The sequence below is a fragment of the Myxine glutinosa genome, chromosome 5 (genome assembly GCF_964187855.1).
Source record: "Myxine glutinosa chromosome 5, kmMyxGlut1.1, whole genome shotgun sequence".
NCBI classification, from domain to species: domain Eukaryota; kingdom Metazoa; phylum Chordata; class Myxini; order Myxiniformes; family Myxinidae; genus Myxine; species Myxine glutinosa.
The window spans coordinates 167,254,544-167,270,388 of record NC_136265.1 but is presented as its reverse complement, the minus strand read 5'-3'; the positions used below and the strand labels follow the sequence as shown (position 1 = coordinate 167,270,388).

The window sequence follows — 15,845 nt, the reverse complement described above, 5'->3', positions numbered from 1 at the left end:
TTCCCTGCAGAGCAGGGGTTGGCCTCTCTGTACCCACCCTACCCAGTCATACCCAACTTCTGCTGGACTCTGCGTCTTTTGCACCAGAGAAGATGAAGAAGTTTCTGGCAACTCTCGACTCTGATTCTGATTCTGCAACTGTACCGGACGGCATCACCTCACGTGTCCTAAACACCTGCTCTGCTGCTCTTGACTTTCCTCTTTTTGCTCTTTTATATCATTTGCTCGAGGTCATCTTCCATCTGCTTGGAAATCAGCCAACATTTCTCTGACTCTGGAAAATGTCCTTTATCTATTTGCTGATGTTTGCACCCTCTGCAGTAACATCCCTCATCCTTCACATGGGAAGAGGCTGCTGCCTGTATTATCTTCAGACCATGATAGAATCACAAGCTGGTCAAACAACTGTAATATCTTTCAATCCTGATAAATCTCAATATCTCTCTCTCTGAATGGACCGTCTGGCAAATCCTTACATATACTTTACAATCCTTTTGAGGAAGTTCAGTCACTCAACTCCTTGATCTCACACTATCCGTCACGAGATTTCACATGGAAACCACATTTCAAAGTTGACCTCTGAAGCCAGACACCGACTTTGTTCCTCCCTTCTCACCACCTTCCCCCAGCCCTCAGGTTTCTGCAAGGTACTACAATCACCCCCCTTCTGGTGAAACTCCCAAAATCCAGAATCACTGGCAACCTCCACTAATTATTTCCTCTATTTTTCATCACCTGAAGAACCAACTTCCACATTCTCTCTTCCACAATTATCTCTGTCTTTCTCTTTCTCTCTCTCTCCCTGATCCGTTCAATGTTCTACATCTTCCAAGAGCCTCGACTCTGTACACAAAAATAAAGAAGCTTTGTGAGCCATTTTAAGCAGCAATCCTTACCATGCACACACGCCAGTAGTTCACATACCCCGAAGATCGCTATTTCTAGAGGTTGATGCGCAATGCGCGCCAAGCATTCTGGGACAGACTACGACATTTCGAAAGTCCTGCATTAACTATTATAGGCGCTTGGAGGTAAGCATTTCGCAGTGACCACAGCACAAGTTCTCATCCATTTACAAGGTTCTTTATTACAAGAGAGAGACAGAGACAGAGAGACAGAGAGAAAGAGAGACAGAGAGACAGAGAGAAAGAGAGACAGAGACACAGAGAGAAAGAAATAAAATGACAATTTACCACAATAGGCTTTTGGGCAAGTAGTAAAGTACCATCAACAACTACACTTGGCTCAAGAGATGAAAGAAAGGTGAGTACCCAAGTTGAACTAATAGGATGTATGGGGAATAGCTTTCTTTTTGGCTAATGAAAGATTTGTTTCCATTGTGTTGGAAGGTGACAGACTGCTTTGCAAAGCTAAAATTTATTTTTCAATAACACTTTTAAAGAGAGATTCATCTTTTGTACAAAATAATCTATACTGCTGACAAAAGGTTTTAATTTGCGCCTTAGCATTATCCCACCATTGATTGAGAGAAGAAAAGGAAGGCTTCCGCAAAAGCAGTGTGCCCCAGAAGGCCCGGAAAGCTTTAAGGAAAGCTTGATCCTCTAAAAGGTCCACATTAAAAATCCAATGTGCATCTCTATAGTTCCGTATCGGAGAAAGAAGAGAAAAGGTGACCATGTGATGATCGGAGAAACCGATTGGTAAAATTTGCACATTGCCCATCATGTTAAGAAAATTACTATTTATGTAAACACGATCTAGCCTAGCGAAGGAAAGCCGACCGTCAAGACAGTGACACCATGTACAGTCATGTGAAAAAGTAAGTACACCCCATGTGAAGTTTTGACTTTTTCAACATATTTCAACATACAGCTATTTGATCTTCATTTCAACAATATTGTCAGATAAAGGTGATATAATATAACAAATATCATGAAACATTTACATTTTGTAGTCCATTGTATAATTTAAATAAACACAAATGCAAATTTTGCATGTGGAAAAAGTAAGTACACCCTTGGCTCTCATAGGTGGTATTGCCCCCTTTGTCAGAAACAACCTCAAGTAGACGTTTCTTATAACTGTCTACCAGTCTCTGACATCGACTGGGAGAAATTTTTGCCCACTCCTCCATGCAGAATTCTTTCAGCTGTGTGATGTTTGAGGGGTTTCTTGCATGCACAGCTCGTTTCAAATCCCTCCACAACATCTCGATGGGATTTAGATCCGGGCTTTGACTTGGCCATTCCAGAACCCTCCATTTCTTTATTTTCAGCCATTCCTTGGTGGATTTACTGGTATGTTTAGGGTCATTGTCATGTTGCAAGGTCCACCTTCGGTTGAGTTTCAACTTTCCGACAGATGGCCTCACATTATCCTCAAGCACCCTCTGGTACAATGAAGAATTCATAGTGGATTCTGTGATGGTGAGCTGCCCAGGCCCTGATGCAGCAAAGCTGCCCCAAACCATAATATTTCCACCACCATGCTTTGCAGTTGGTATCAGGTTCTTGTGGTCAAATGCTGTCTTTGGTTTTCGCCAAACATGTCTTCTGGTACTGTGACCAAATAGCTCTACCTTTGACTCATCTGTTCAGAGCACATTGTTCCAGAAGTGCTGGTCTTTGCCTAGGTGTTCATTGGCAAACTTTAGTCTTGCCCTGATGTTCTTTCTGGAGAGCAAAGGTTTCCTCCTGGTACACCTCCCGTGCAGATCAAATTTGTGCAGCCTCTTTCTAATGGTAGACTCGTGCACTTTGACATAAACGGTGGCAAGAGCTACCTGTGGGTCCCGTGATGACATTCTGGGGTTCTTAGAGACTTCTTTCAGCATCTTGCGGTCTGCTCTCAGGCTGAACTTGCTGGGGCGGCCTGGCCTGAACAAGTTGGCAGTTGTTTGGAATCTTCTCCACTTGTAGATGATCTTCCGGACAGTCGAATGATTGATTTCAAATTGTTTGGAGATCTTTTTAAATCCCTTCCAGACTCGTAGGCATCTATAACCTTCTTTCTGAAGGCATCAGAGAGCTCTTTTGATCTAGGCATGGTGACGCCGCACACTTCAACAACAAAGAGCAAACCAAACTAAATGTCAGGTTTAAATAAGACAGGTTCCTCCAAGATCCTCTCTAACGATGTTCTAATCATTTGCACCTGAGCTGGTGCACCTGATTCTAATTTTAGGTATTTGAAGTAGTGATAAATGTAAGGGTGTACTTACTTTTTCCACATGCGAAATTTGCATTTGTGTTTATTTAAATTATACAATGGACTACAAAATGTAAATGTTTCATGATATTTGTTATATGATATCCCCTTTATCAAGCAATATTGTTGAAATGAAGATCAAATAGCTGTATGTTGAAAAAGTGAAAACTTTACATGGGGTGTACTTACTTTTTCACGTGACTGTATATTGGCGTATGAGGGGGTTGTGAAGTCTCCACGCGTCAACGAAAGAAAATTTAGATAAAACCCATGCCAGTGGGACGGGACTAGCTAGATGAGGTTCTTTATCATTCCGGTCCATGGCAGAGTCTAGAGTACAATTAAAATCCCCACCCAAGCAAACAAGACTATTAAAATATACGTGAGTGATTGATGTTTCTAACTGTGTGAAGAAGGTGACCCTGTCATTGCTGTCACTGGGCGAGTAGACATTAAAAAGTGTGTGCTTGTAACCATTGAAGGTGAAAGAGACACAAATTAGGTACCCCTTAATTATGTCTTCAAAAACAATGTCAGTTTGGGGGAAAGAAGATGAGAAGAATATGGCTACCCCGGCTCCAGAACAAGCCAAGCTGCTGAAAAACCATTGGCCGTTCATCAACCTTCGCCATTGGCTTTTGCAAGAAGGACTGCATCTCGTCTCCTGTAAAAGCAAGACGTCAATATGCTTTTCCTCAGTGAGGAATTTGACCTAGGTCTTGCGCAATGGGGACCGCCCCCCATTGATATTCAGGGTAGCTACAGAAAAGGTCACGCGACGAAGAAGGAGAAGGGGTTATGTAGCGGAAGGTTGGTCTACTTGTAGCTCTTCCTTCGCTTTGATGATGTACTTCTTGAGGCGGTATACTTCTCGTTCTCCAACTCCGAACTGGCTGGACTTCAGAACGAGATATTTCACGGATGTTATGAAGATTTTTAGGTCTGGAAAGAAATCTTTCACCTTTACACGCCTCTTCCGAAAAGTGTCGTTCAGGAATTTTAGAATTTCTGCAGGTGTGATGCCCGAATCACCCTCCGGCCCATGAGACAACAACAATTCGTTCCAAGCCTCGATGCTGATGCCCGACGTGAGGGATGAGGCTCCATCGGAGTCATAGTCCAATTGATCAGCGTGAGTCTCACCCTCTAACGGTAAAGCAGGCGCCGGTGCAGCAGATGCTGCGTGTGCCATCCCCTGAATGTCTGCAGGTTTTGGAAGCATCTGCAAATCAGACAATGATGCAACAGGGGTTGTGAGATTCACCTCTTCATGACCCGCTACAGTCATGCCACGCTCCGGAATTATATGAGGCGTTTCAACGACAGAACTTGTACATGTCATGATGGCACAGCCTGGGGCATCCCGAGGCACAACCTCCTCAGGTGCGCCATGCCCGGCTGATACAGAAACTGTGCATTCTATGTCTGCGCAGCCCGGGACATTCTGAGGCATGACCTCCTCAGGTGCCTCACGCCCCGCACAGACAGAAACTGTACATTCCATGTCAGCACAGCCCAGGCCATTCTGAGGTACGACCTCCTCAGGTCCCTCACGCCCCGCAGAGACGGAGGCTAAAATGGGCTCATCGTTGATTTCAGCAGTTAAAGGAGCTGCAGGTCCATTATTGTCATCACAAGCAGCTCTTTCACTCTGGTTCATTAATTCTTTGTCATCATCAGGAGTTAGAGATGCAAATCTATTGTGTAAGGTTATGCCGGTAACACAAGGAGCCACCTCAGTGAGGGGTCGGTTGTCGTTTCCAGTCAACACAATCTTTTTCGAAACCCTTGTTGCTGCTTCGTCATTAACGTTAGGCCGTTTGTGCTTCTTTCGAGCAGTAACAACAGTGAAACCTCCGTCATCCACGGAGGTATCTCTCACTGCTGCTGTTGATGTCGCCGGCTGATTGTCCACAGCATTATCAGGTGCCGCCTGCTTAGGCATGCCCACGGGGACAGTTACCTTCATACAGGTATCTGTCACTGCTGCCGTTGATGTGGATGGCTGATCGTCCGCAGCATCACCAGGTTCGGTCTGCTCGGTTGTTCTCATGGGGACAGTTACCTTCGTGCAGGCACCTTTAACATGTCCGTGTTGTTTGCAAATGAAACAGGTCGTCGTTTCGGTCGACACATATATTTGATAGTTATGACCGTTTAGCGGCAGTGTTATGGTCGCATTAAGCGTCTGAGCGTTGTGTTTGAGGATAATATAACAATGACGCCGAAAGGTCATGATGTGTCGGAGCGAGGCGTCTGCTCGAAGTCGCAGGGGGATCATGGATATCCGGGACACGACGGTGCCGAAACTATTAAGCGAAGAGACAATCTGCTCGCTTTTTATAAAGGGCGGTAAATTCGACAAAATGATTCGAACTGCCGGTGTGTCCATTGGACTAACACTTATGTAAATGCCCTCGGGTAAGGACAGACCATGTTCTACCACCTCATTAACGAGGCGTTCCTTTGATACAAAGACCACCATTCTGTGGTTCATCCTGGAGGCAGCGAGGCATTATCCAGGCCGACAAGGTTACCAATACTGGTTACCACGTCCTAGACACTCACTCCGTCGGGCGGGCAAGCAATAAAGCCGTGTTTACGAGTCAGTGACTCGTACCTGCTATTGTGCAAACGAACGTTCACCATAGCTATAAATAAATGAAACTAAAGAAACGGTTTCAAAATCAAACAAAAGAGAACCTGTCGCGAGCAAAATCTGCAGGCGAAGGCAAAAGGAAAGTAAAAATAAATGAAAAGCCGATTGCCGACGATGAGAAACACGGCAAGCAGAGCACAGGCCCGAAGAACACACGGTTCTTTCGGCCTCACACACAAACTCAACGTGCACGCTCTCTTTTTCTCTCTTGTCTCAACAAAGAAACGAAACATGGGGAAAACTTCACAAACACGTACAAGGACACAGAGGGAGTGAAAGGGGGATAGGAAAGACACCAACGCAACACAGTACTCACAGCTCAACGCTCACAGCCGACACGATTGCCACACCCAAAGTGCAACAGCTGGCAGGGGGTGAGAGAGAGAGAGAGAGAGAGAGACTTTTGTGTGCTTTTATTATAAAAGTATCAAAAACACACACGTAAAACACCACAAAATTTTACAAGAAAAACAGATGTATATACTGCCCTACTTTGACACAAGGAAGCAACTGTCATTTTTGTCGAAATTGAGTTATCACTTGTTCTAGGGTATTTGAGGTATGCTCTACACGTTCGTACACAAAATAAAGTAACACGACCCTCCATTTCTGAGATATTAACATGTCAAAAGGAAGCAAGTACAGAAATATTGTCATAAAACTTTGACAAAAGGAAGCAACTGAGCAGGTCTTAGTTAGCCAATCATATATCAGCATAGAAATGGCAGATTGAGGGAGTTAACCAATCAGAGAGCTCCTATTATCCAGCTTGGCTTTCTCATGGTTTTTGCTCTGTGTTGTGCTTGTGCAACTGGTTGTGAAACCGCCCGAAAATGCTGAAATTCTCTGATGTTTTCGCCCATTTGAGAGATATGTAAGTACCTGACTGTTCAATATGCTATTAGGCATTCAATTTTTAGACTCTTTTGAGTGAAACTCACGTTAACTAGTGTTTATTGTCTATTTACTAGACGTTTATATCCTGTCTTGTTTGTGCGCAGTTTCTGTGTAGACCAATATACACATTGTTGTGTACAGTGTACAGAATGCAGTACACGTATCTAATGTTTAGAGTTAGAGTCTTGAAGCAAGGTTTTGAAAGCAATGACTAAATGTAGAGTTAAAATTATTTCCCCCTTCAGTGCTTGTAGTTGTATGATTGTATTATCATTTGGAGGCAGTTTTGATTAAAATTTAATGATCACCGGTGTAAAAAATTAGGCTAGTCTACATCCATGGGTTACGTGCACGAGAACTTGGATTTTGTATGACAGTGTATTGTATTACCGGACACTTTATTTGGAAGTTGATTTCAGACATAGTATTGTGCATAGTATATTAGGATAGTATTGTGCATTGAAAGTATTCTGCCTTTTTATAGGGGGGACGGGGGGGGGGACGTTGATTACGTACATGTGCCTGCACATACCCTTCCCGCCCTGTCACTCCTTGATGTGTAAACAAATTTGGATTTTATTAATAAATACACACACAACCAATAAATATATATCTAGCACAGTTTCATACCAGAGATCAGAAAATTTGAAAAGTTGCTTCCTTTTGTCAAAGTATTAGGCCCGGAACTATTACCATAATACTTTGACAAAAGGAAGCAAGTGACATAATTCACACAAAAATATGAATTCATATCTCCAACCATGGTTGCCTAAAAAGTCTTCTTTGAGTACAGTTTGAAAAACTTTATACCCAGGAAGTAAGAAACTCTGCCAAAGAGAGCAGAAAGAAAAACACATTTTCCTCATTTACAAGAAAACTCCTTTCAGGCAGTTGCTTCCTTTTGTCAAAGTAGGGCAGTATACATATATATGTGGACATTGAGCTTAAGTAAAATTTACAAAAACAAACTCAACACCTCATTTGTAAAAAAAAATCGTCATTCACACTGCCGAAACTTATCCGGGCCGACACTATTCCTTTAAAGCAAAAGAGCACATTTTCATCTCTGCCACTCAATTTGATCTTCCTAGTTTTATAAATTGCAAGTTTAGCAATCCCGCACAGAAAATTCAAGAAAGGGACCGCTGTCTTGCTCTTGGTGCTCCTTTCAATACCATACACAAAAATTGGAACAGAAAAAACAAACTTAAATTTATAAAATAACTGTTGGAGGAAACCAAAAAAGGGTACCAATCTCTTACATTCCACGAAAGCATGGGTCACATTTTCAGCCTCTTCACAAAAAGGACAAACATTCTGTACAGGGAGATCAAACTTATGAAGTAAATATTGGGTGACCAGGGCCTGATGAACTAATCTCCAATTTAAGTCTCCGGTTCGACCTAAAGTTGGAGACCTATACATCTCTTTCCACACTGGAGATAGGAAAGAACAAGCCGGAATGATCTCCTCCCACCGATATTTTAAAGGTTTTGTGAAACCCGGTATAAGCACCTCTTGGCATATCCCATAAATAACTTTTTTTCCCATCACATAAAACACACCACAACCATCTGAATTTGAGAAGACACACTGTTGTTTTTTTGAGGTGATTTGGAGCTCGGGGAAATAGAGACGAGAGTCCACCACTTCATCTACCCCAGTCCACCCGATATTTAATTCCCTGAAAGTTTTAATCACAACTCTCAAAACTTTGTCCACCATTCTAGATGACCGAACCCCCACTTTTGATGTGAGAGAGCCAGTGGATAACCATCAATTTAAGGAAGGCTTCATCAGGTCTCGCACTCTGTTTATTCCATTACTGGTGAAGCAATGCACAAATGACCTGGAGGTTGAAATTTCAGGGAATAAAGGATTTAGAACCAATGGCTCACGCATATATATTTTGGCATCGTAGGACACCTCTAATCGTTGTATTCCAAGGACTTGCCAGGCATTCAAAAGGCTCTGATGAAACTCGGGGAGCAGAGTCGTGTTGACATGCTGCAGGTCCATGAGGAAGAGCTCTCGGTCATACTTCAACCGATCTGCTTCCTGCAGCCAAGCATTTGTGAGAGGCCGCCACGGACACACTCACTATACAATAAACGCTTTATCGTCAACATGCGAAAAGCCATTATCCGACTCGGGACATGTATCAAGCTTTGGCCACCTGCATTTCGGGTCTGCACACCACGTCTGGTCCAAGCCAATGGTGGCCTCCCTCAGAAAAACTGAGTTAGAACCCTCTGAATGCCTGTGACCAAGCATCTAGGAGGTTGGAGGGGGATAACTTTATGCCAAATAAATGGAACCACCAGGTTATTTATTATTGTCACCCTTGCCTTAAGCGATAGAAGGTGGTGCAACCGTTTCCACCGAACTAGTTTCTGCTTAATTATTTCCAAGAAACCCTCCCAATTTTTTTGTTCATATGCTTGGACTCCGAGAAATAAGCCTAAACATTTAAAACCCTCTTTATTCCACTGCATTCCTCCTGGTAACACAGGCAGAGCTGAGGAAGGCGGACTGGGGTCCACCCATAAGGCAGCGCTTTTGTTCCAATTTACTTTTGCCGAGGAAGTGAGCTCAAACTGGGACAGACATCGAGAGACTTCACCCACATCATTTTGGCTGGAAACAGCAACACAAATGTCATCCGGATAAGCTGAAGGGACCATTTTGTAGTTTTTTGTTAAGGAGACTCCTTCCACCGAGTTGCGGAGCAAAGCTAGTAAAGGTTCGACCGAGAGACAGTAGAGCATACCTGTAAGCGGGCAGCCCTGACGGATGCCTCGCTGAAAGGGAAAAGGGCTGTTGCTTACCTTCTGTTGTTTACCTTCAACAACAGTTATAAGCTGTTGTTTACCTTCAACAGACAGGATGCATTTTCATACAACAACTTAACATAGGAAACAAAATTTTGTCCGAAACCAGCTCTCCTTAGTACAGCAAACAAAAAAGAATGGTCAACACTGTCAAAAGCTTTTTCCTGATCTAAAAGAGCCAAACCAAAACCATGAGATGTAGTACGACCGAGACTGATCAAGTCTCTCACCAAAAAAATGTTATCGTAAATAGAACGTTCGGGAACACAATAAGACTGATCAATATCAATCAAAAGGGGGATGACTTCCTTTAGACGTATCGCGAGTGCCTTCGACAATATTTTATAATCCGTATATTGGAGTGACACAGGCCGCCAATTTGTGACGTCTTGCAAGTTCCCTTTTTTAGGAAGGAGACACAAAACTGACCTCCGGCAACTTAATGGCAATTCACCTTGTTCAAGGCTATCATGAAAGATGTCACGTAGAGTAGGGCCTAGAATGTCCCAAAAGGCCTTGTAAATTTCAACTGGGAGGCCATCAAGTCCAGGGGCTTTCCCATCTTGGATCCCTTTAAGAGCAGCAGTAAGTTCTCCAAGAGAGATGCCGGGCTCCAGTTGTTGTTGCTGGTCTTCAGACAGAGATGGCAGCAGTTCAAACATCCCGTTTCTGTTTTCCTGGTTCACCGTTCTCAAGGCAAACAGCTTTGAATAAAAGTTTTGTAATTCATTCTTGATGTCACTTTGAGAAGACAGAAGCGCACCGGCAGAAGAGCGCAAAGCGTGAATTTGTTGAGGGATCTTGGCTGTCTTTTCCAAATTGAAAAAGTCTTTGTTTGGTTTGTCAAGTTGGATATTGTCCATTCGCAGTCGGACGAAAGCTCCAGATGCACGCTCTTTCACCATTTCAGCCAGTAGTGTTCTTTTCTCTGACAACTGCTGGACATTTTCGTTGGACATTCCAGATTTCTGCTCACAATAAAGTATATCGTTTTTTAAGGCAGATATCACACCGAGTGTGTTACATGTATTATAACGGCAGTATTGCTGGCAAAAGCACTTAATTTGGGATTTTGTGCAATCCCACCATTGCCTTAAATTTAGGTAGGAAAACTTTTGCATTTCACATTCTTTCCATACCATTCTGAATGCTTCTTTGAAATGCTCACTGTGTAAAAGTTTGACTTTGAAAGTCCAATATGCACTTTTACAAACGTGATGAGGTGAGCCACATACAACAACAACCATGTGATGATCAGAAAAACCAGATGGCCTTATATAAGAATTCTTGACAAGATTTACCTTATCATGGTTAACATAAATTCTATCCAAACGAGCCATTGTCAAAAGATTTCTTGCGGCACAAACCCACGTGTACTGCCGGATGTTAGGGTTCTGTACCCGCCACACATCCACAAGTTGAAAATTTTTAACAAGCTGTGCTAAAGGCCTTGCACTCGGTGGATGAGGCTCAGGAGTGTTTCTATCAAGTTGTGGGTTGAGGGTACAGTTGTAGTCTCCCCCCAAACAAACCAACATGGACAGGTCAATAGTGCTTAAAAAACCTGCTAACTTGTGGAGAAAAGCACTTCTTGCAGAGTTAGCACTAGGGCAGTATACATTAGTCATGCAAATATTTTTATTACCGCTGACAAACTCCACAGATAGTAAATGGCCCTTGCAAATTTCCCTACATCGGATCTCCAACGGCTGGAGTCTAGGATGTAACACTACTGCCACACCAGCCTTGGCATCAACGAAAGCACTGGAGAAAAAGTGACAACCTTTAAAGAGTTTACGCCACTCAACCTCGGAAGACTGATTTGCATGCGTCTCTTGTAACATCAGCACATCAATTTTTTCATTCTGAAAAATTTGAAACACCTGGAGGCGACGCACACAACTGCGACCACCGTTGATGTTTAAGGATGCTACTTTCATCTCCATTCTGTTAACTATTCATAAAGTTCCTTACCCGCTCGAGTTACACATTTTCCTAGCCTCTGGAATTGAGTTTCTGACATGTTAACCTAGTTAACCCTAGGTTCACGAATCATGTTCTTTGCAGTCAAAATAAAATCATGCAGATTCGGAAAGTAGTCTTTGATTTTTACATGTCTTTTCCTGAACGTTTCATCAAGGAACTTAATAACACTTTCTTGAGAAACCCTGGTGATGGTGTTGTCATCACCCGCCTCACTCTCTTGAGCACTTAAAGCACTAAAGAGTGGAGTAGAAGAGGTTTCATCAGAATCAAGTGCTTCATCTTGATCTACTCCTTTTCCTACTATTTGTTGAACACTTAGTTTTGGAAACAGCAATTCTACAGGGTCAAAGACCTCCGCGCTCTTTGCAGACCCTTCCAAATTTACCATATCCCCTGTGGCTAAAAGTATGTCCCCCACCTCATCATCCCTTTCATTTTTATCTGTCAGGGAAGGGTTAACGTTATCCTCAGTCACAGGGACTTTCCCCTTTATCTATTTTTTCCTCACTAGCAGATCCAGCTGCTAACTCGTCTGAGCGAGTTTGGTTATCAGGACAAGTACTTACCACATCCTGAGATGATCGACTATTTTCCGGGTCATGCTCAATCTCGGCAAGTGGTTCAAGTGAATCTTCCTCACGTACACACATTTCCGGTACCATTTCCGTTACCGCCAAGGAGTTTCCGGTGTAGGCCTCACCCTGGAGGTCCTGCCAGCCTGACACGATCTGAATCTTATTTTGTTTTTCTTTGGAATCACAGGATTCATCACTTGAACGCTTCTGACCTTTTTTCCTGGTGTCCGCTGCGGATACTTCCATGTTATCGTCCGCACTGTCGTGTACAGTGGACGAAATGGGAGAGGGTTCAACCACTTTCATTCCCACCTTAAGTGGAGGGGCGGGGTTAGTCACCTCACGTTCTAAATCTATCAATTCCCCCCCGGTCGGGGTGGGCGGGTCTGGCGCTTCGCTCACTGCAGTAGGTGGGGTGGGTGGGTTACACATTCAATCCACCTCCTCCCCATCAGTGTGCGGTGAAGAGGAGTTGCTCCTCACCAATCCTCCGCTTTCCTGCGGTGTAACCGCATTGGGGCAGGCACTCCTCACATGCCTGTAAGCCCCACACCCGAAACATGTCAAAGCCTCCGAGGAGGCATACATTTTGTATTCAAAGCCATTGATTTTCACACTCAACACGACATCAAGAGCGTTTTTACATTTGCAGGCAGTATCATGTGCACCACTCTCTTAAAGGACATGACATGTTTGAATCGTTCACAAACATTTCGCATCGGCACTATCGAAATCCTCGATACGACCTAACCGAACTTGCTTAATTGTTCACGTAAATCCTCATTTCTAATAAATGGCGGGATATTACTGATGTTAATCTTTACCGTCAGGGCTTCTTTTTTTTTTTTTTTTTTTTTTTTGGATACTGAATCGAGGCTCGTGAAAGAGCTGACATTTACTTCACAAACAAATCAACCAGACAAACAAAATATATAAAAAGAGGGAGCGGAAGACAAGAGAAGGGGAAGCACACAAACACTTGAGAGCACACAACATTTAAGAGCAGGGAGATGTGTGGGAGGGAGAGGGCTTGGGGGGAGGAGGCATGGGAAGGGGGGAGGGGGGGAGAAGCATAAAACACAAGGACACCAAGGACTTCCAGGACAGAAGTTGGTATTTCAAAAAAGTGGAATTGGGGTGAAATTAGCGGGGATAGAAAAGATCAATGTTTTGGATGGGGGAAGATAAGAGATGGTGGTGAACAGCTGTTTTAAAGACCTGGAGGGTGGAGTGGGATTGAAGAGAGTGAGGGAGTTTGTTCCAGAGGCGGGAGAAAAGAGGAATGAAGGAGTGAAGGTGAGCAAAGAGTCTTGATTTTGGCAGTTTAACCATAAGAGGGTTGCAGGCAGATCTTGTGCGACCTGTAGGAATATTTGCTGGACAGAGCCAAGAGAGAGCTGGGGGGGGCAAGGCCAGAGAGGAGTCAGTAGAAGACGGAAAGACCACCAACCTGCCTGCGGTGAGTGAGTGAGAGGCCCTTGGAGTTAGCTTCATCGCGGGAGATTCCAATGATTCTGAATGCTTTGGTTTCAACAGCGTGAAGACGAGCAAGGTGTGAGGCAGGTGCACCAGCCCAGAGGGGAGAGCAGTATTCCATTGAGCTGCGGATGAAAGCCTTGTATGTGGTGAGGAGCTCAGGTGTGCCAAGGAAGGACTTTGCACGACGGAGGATGCCCAGTTGGCGACTGGCTTTGGAGGCCAGATTTGAAATGTGGTTTTCCCAGGAAAGATCATGGCAGATAGTGAGACCCAAAAGCTTGAGTGACAGAACTTCTTGGAGAGGATTATTCAGAAAGTGGATGGGAGGGTTGTCCAGTCGGTCTTTTCGGAGAGACATCGTAAGAGTGTGAGATTTGTCAGGATTGAAAGACATGTTCCACTTGTTTGCCCAGTCTGTGATTTTGTCCAGGTCTGCAGAGAGTGAGGAGGCTGCAGACTGCCGATCTGAGGGATGAAGAATGGAGCGACAGAGAGTAGAGTCATCAGCAAAGAGATACAGAGGATTTTCAAGAGAGTCAGAGAGATCATTGATGAAGACCAGAAAAAGCACAGGGCCCAGAAAACTGCCTTGTGGAACTCCAGCCTGAACAGGAAGAGGAGATGAGAGAAACCCATTCAGGGCCACACGTTGACTACGACTAGAGAGGAAGTCCGCCAGCCATGCATGGAGATTTCCATGGATACCAAAAGAGGAGAGTTTGGTGAGCAGAGCGGGGTGCCAGACCGTATCGAAGGCACGTGATATGTCAAGGGAGACTGCTCTAATTTCCTGTTTGGCATTGAGGACCTCCATCCATTGTTGAGAAAGCAGAAGCAGCATGTCCAGAGTAGAGTGTCCAGGTCTGAAACCAAATTGATGATCAGAGATCAAGCCATTGGAGAAGAGGAAAGATTTCATATCTGAAGCAATGATGGATTCCATGACTTTGCTGATAATTAGGAGAAGGCTGATTGGTCTGTAGTTGCTGGGATCTGTTTTTGCACCTTTTTTGTGCAAAGCGGTGATGTTGGCAGATTTCCAAGCAGATGGAAGATGACCTTGAGCAAAAGAGAGGGTGAAGAGAACAGAGAGAGGGAGTGAAAGAGCGGAAGAACAGGATTTTAGGACCCGTGGGCTGATGCCGTCAGGTCCAGTTGCAGAATCCGAGTCGAGGGTTGACAGAAAGTTTTCCACCTTGTCAGGAGGAAAGGACACAGAGTCCAGGAGCAGCTGGGTACGACTGGGTACGGTGGGTACAGAGAGGGATGGGTTTGGGACACAAGATTTAGAGGCAAACACAGAGTTGAGGCATTCAGCTTTTTCACGTGCGGAGTCAGCCGTGTGGCCATTTGAGGTGAGGGAGGGGATGGAGGGGGAACAAACACCAGAAACAGATTTGACCAGACGCCACCAGGATTTGGAAGAGGGAGACAGATAAGAGAGTTCGGTCCTGAGAACGGAGAGATATTGTTTCCTGGCTCTCCTGAGGGTGGACACACACTTGTTTCGGGCTTTGTGAAAGGAAATGAGATTTCCTTCCGTTGGATTTGCTTTCCAGGAGACGAAAGCAAGTTGTTTCTGGGCAATAGCCTCACCACAAGATTCCGTGTACCATGGACGGGAGGAAGGGTATGACAACTGAAGACGAGTTGGGATAAATCTGTGCATGAGAGAGAGCAATTTACTTTGGAAGAATTCCCAGGATGAGTTGATGTCAGTGGCGGTAGAGATGGGAGACCAGTCCAGATGATTGATGGCTGCTTGAAGACCGTGCCAGTTGGCCTGAGTGAAATGCCAGACTCGTCGACGCTGAGAAGGCTCTCTGAGAATAGTCAGAGAGATGTCCACTTTAACAGGCACATGATCAGAAGAGCCGATTGGAGCAGAAGAAGAGCAGCAGACATTTTCAGGGAAGTTAGTCATAACCAAGTCCAGAAGAGAAGATGCTCCGTTGACTGAAATCCGGGTCGGGAAATTGACAGATTGTGTCAGTCCCAGTGAGTCACAGAAGCCCTTTGCTGAAGAGCCATGGCTGGTGAGAGAGGTACCCACACCCAGCCAACTGGCATGGTGACAGTTGAAATCACCACATATGAGGAAGAGAGAGTTGGGATGGGTAGATAGAAGTTGGTCCATATTCTCAGACAGCGAGATGTAGATGGAGTCATCACTGTTTGGTGGACGGTACAACACACATATGAACAAAAGGTGGGAGCGAAGGGGAAGCCGTAGCCAAAGGTATTCCTGGG

At 44.4% G+C, this 15,845-nt stretch overlaps 1 protein-coding gene across 1 annotated transcript in view; it reads right to left on the bottom strand.

Annotated features, from left to right (window-relative positions):
- Window positions 1-15,845, bottom strand: part of E4F1 (E4F transcription factor 1) — an 83,565-nt gene that overhangs the window by 14,335 nt on the left and 53,385 nt on the right. The window lies entirely within an intron of this gene.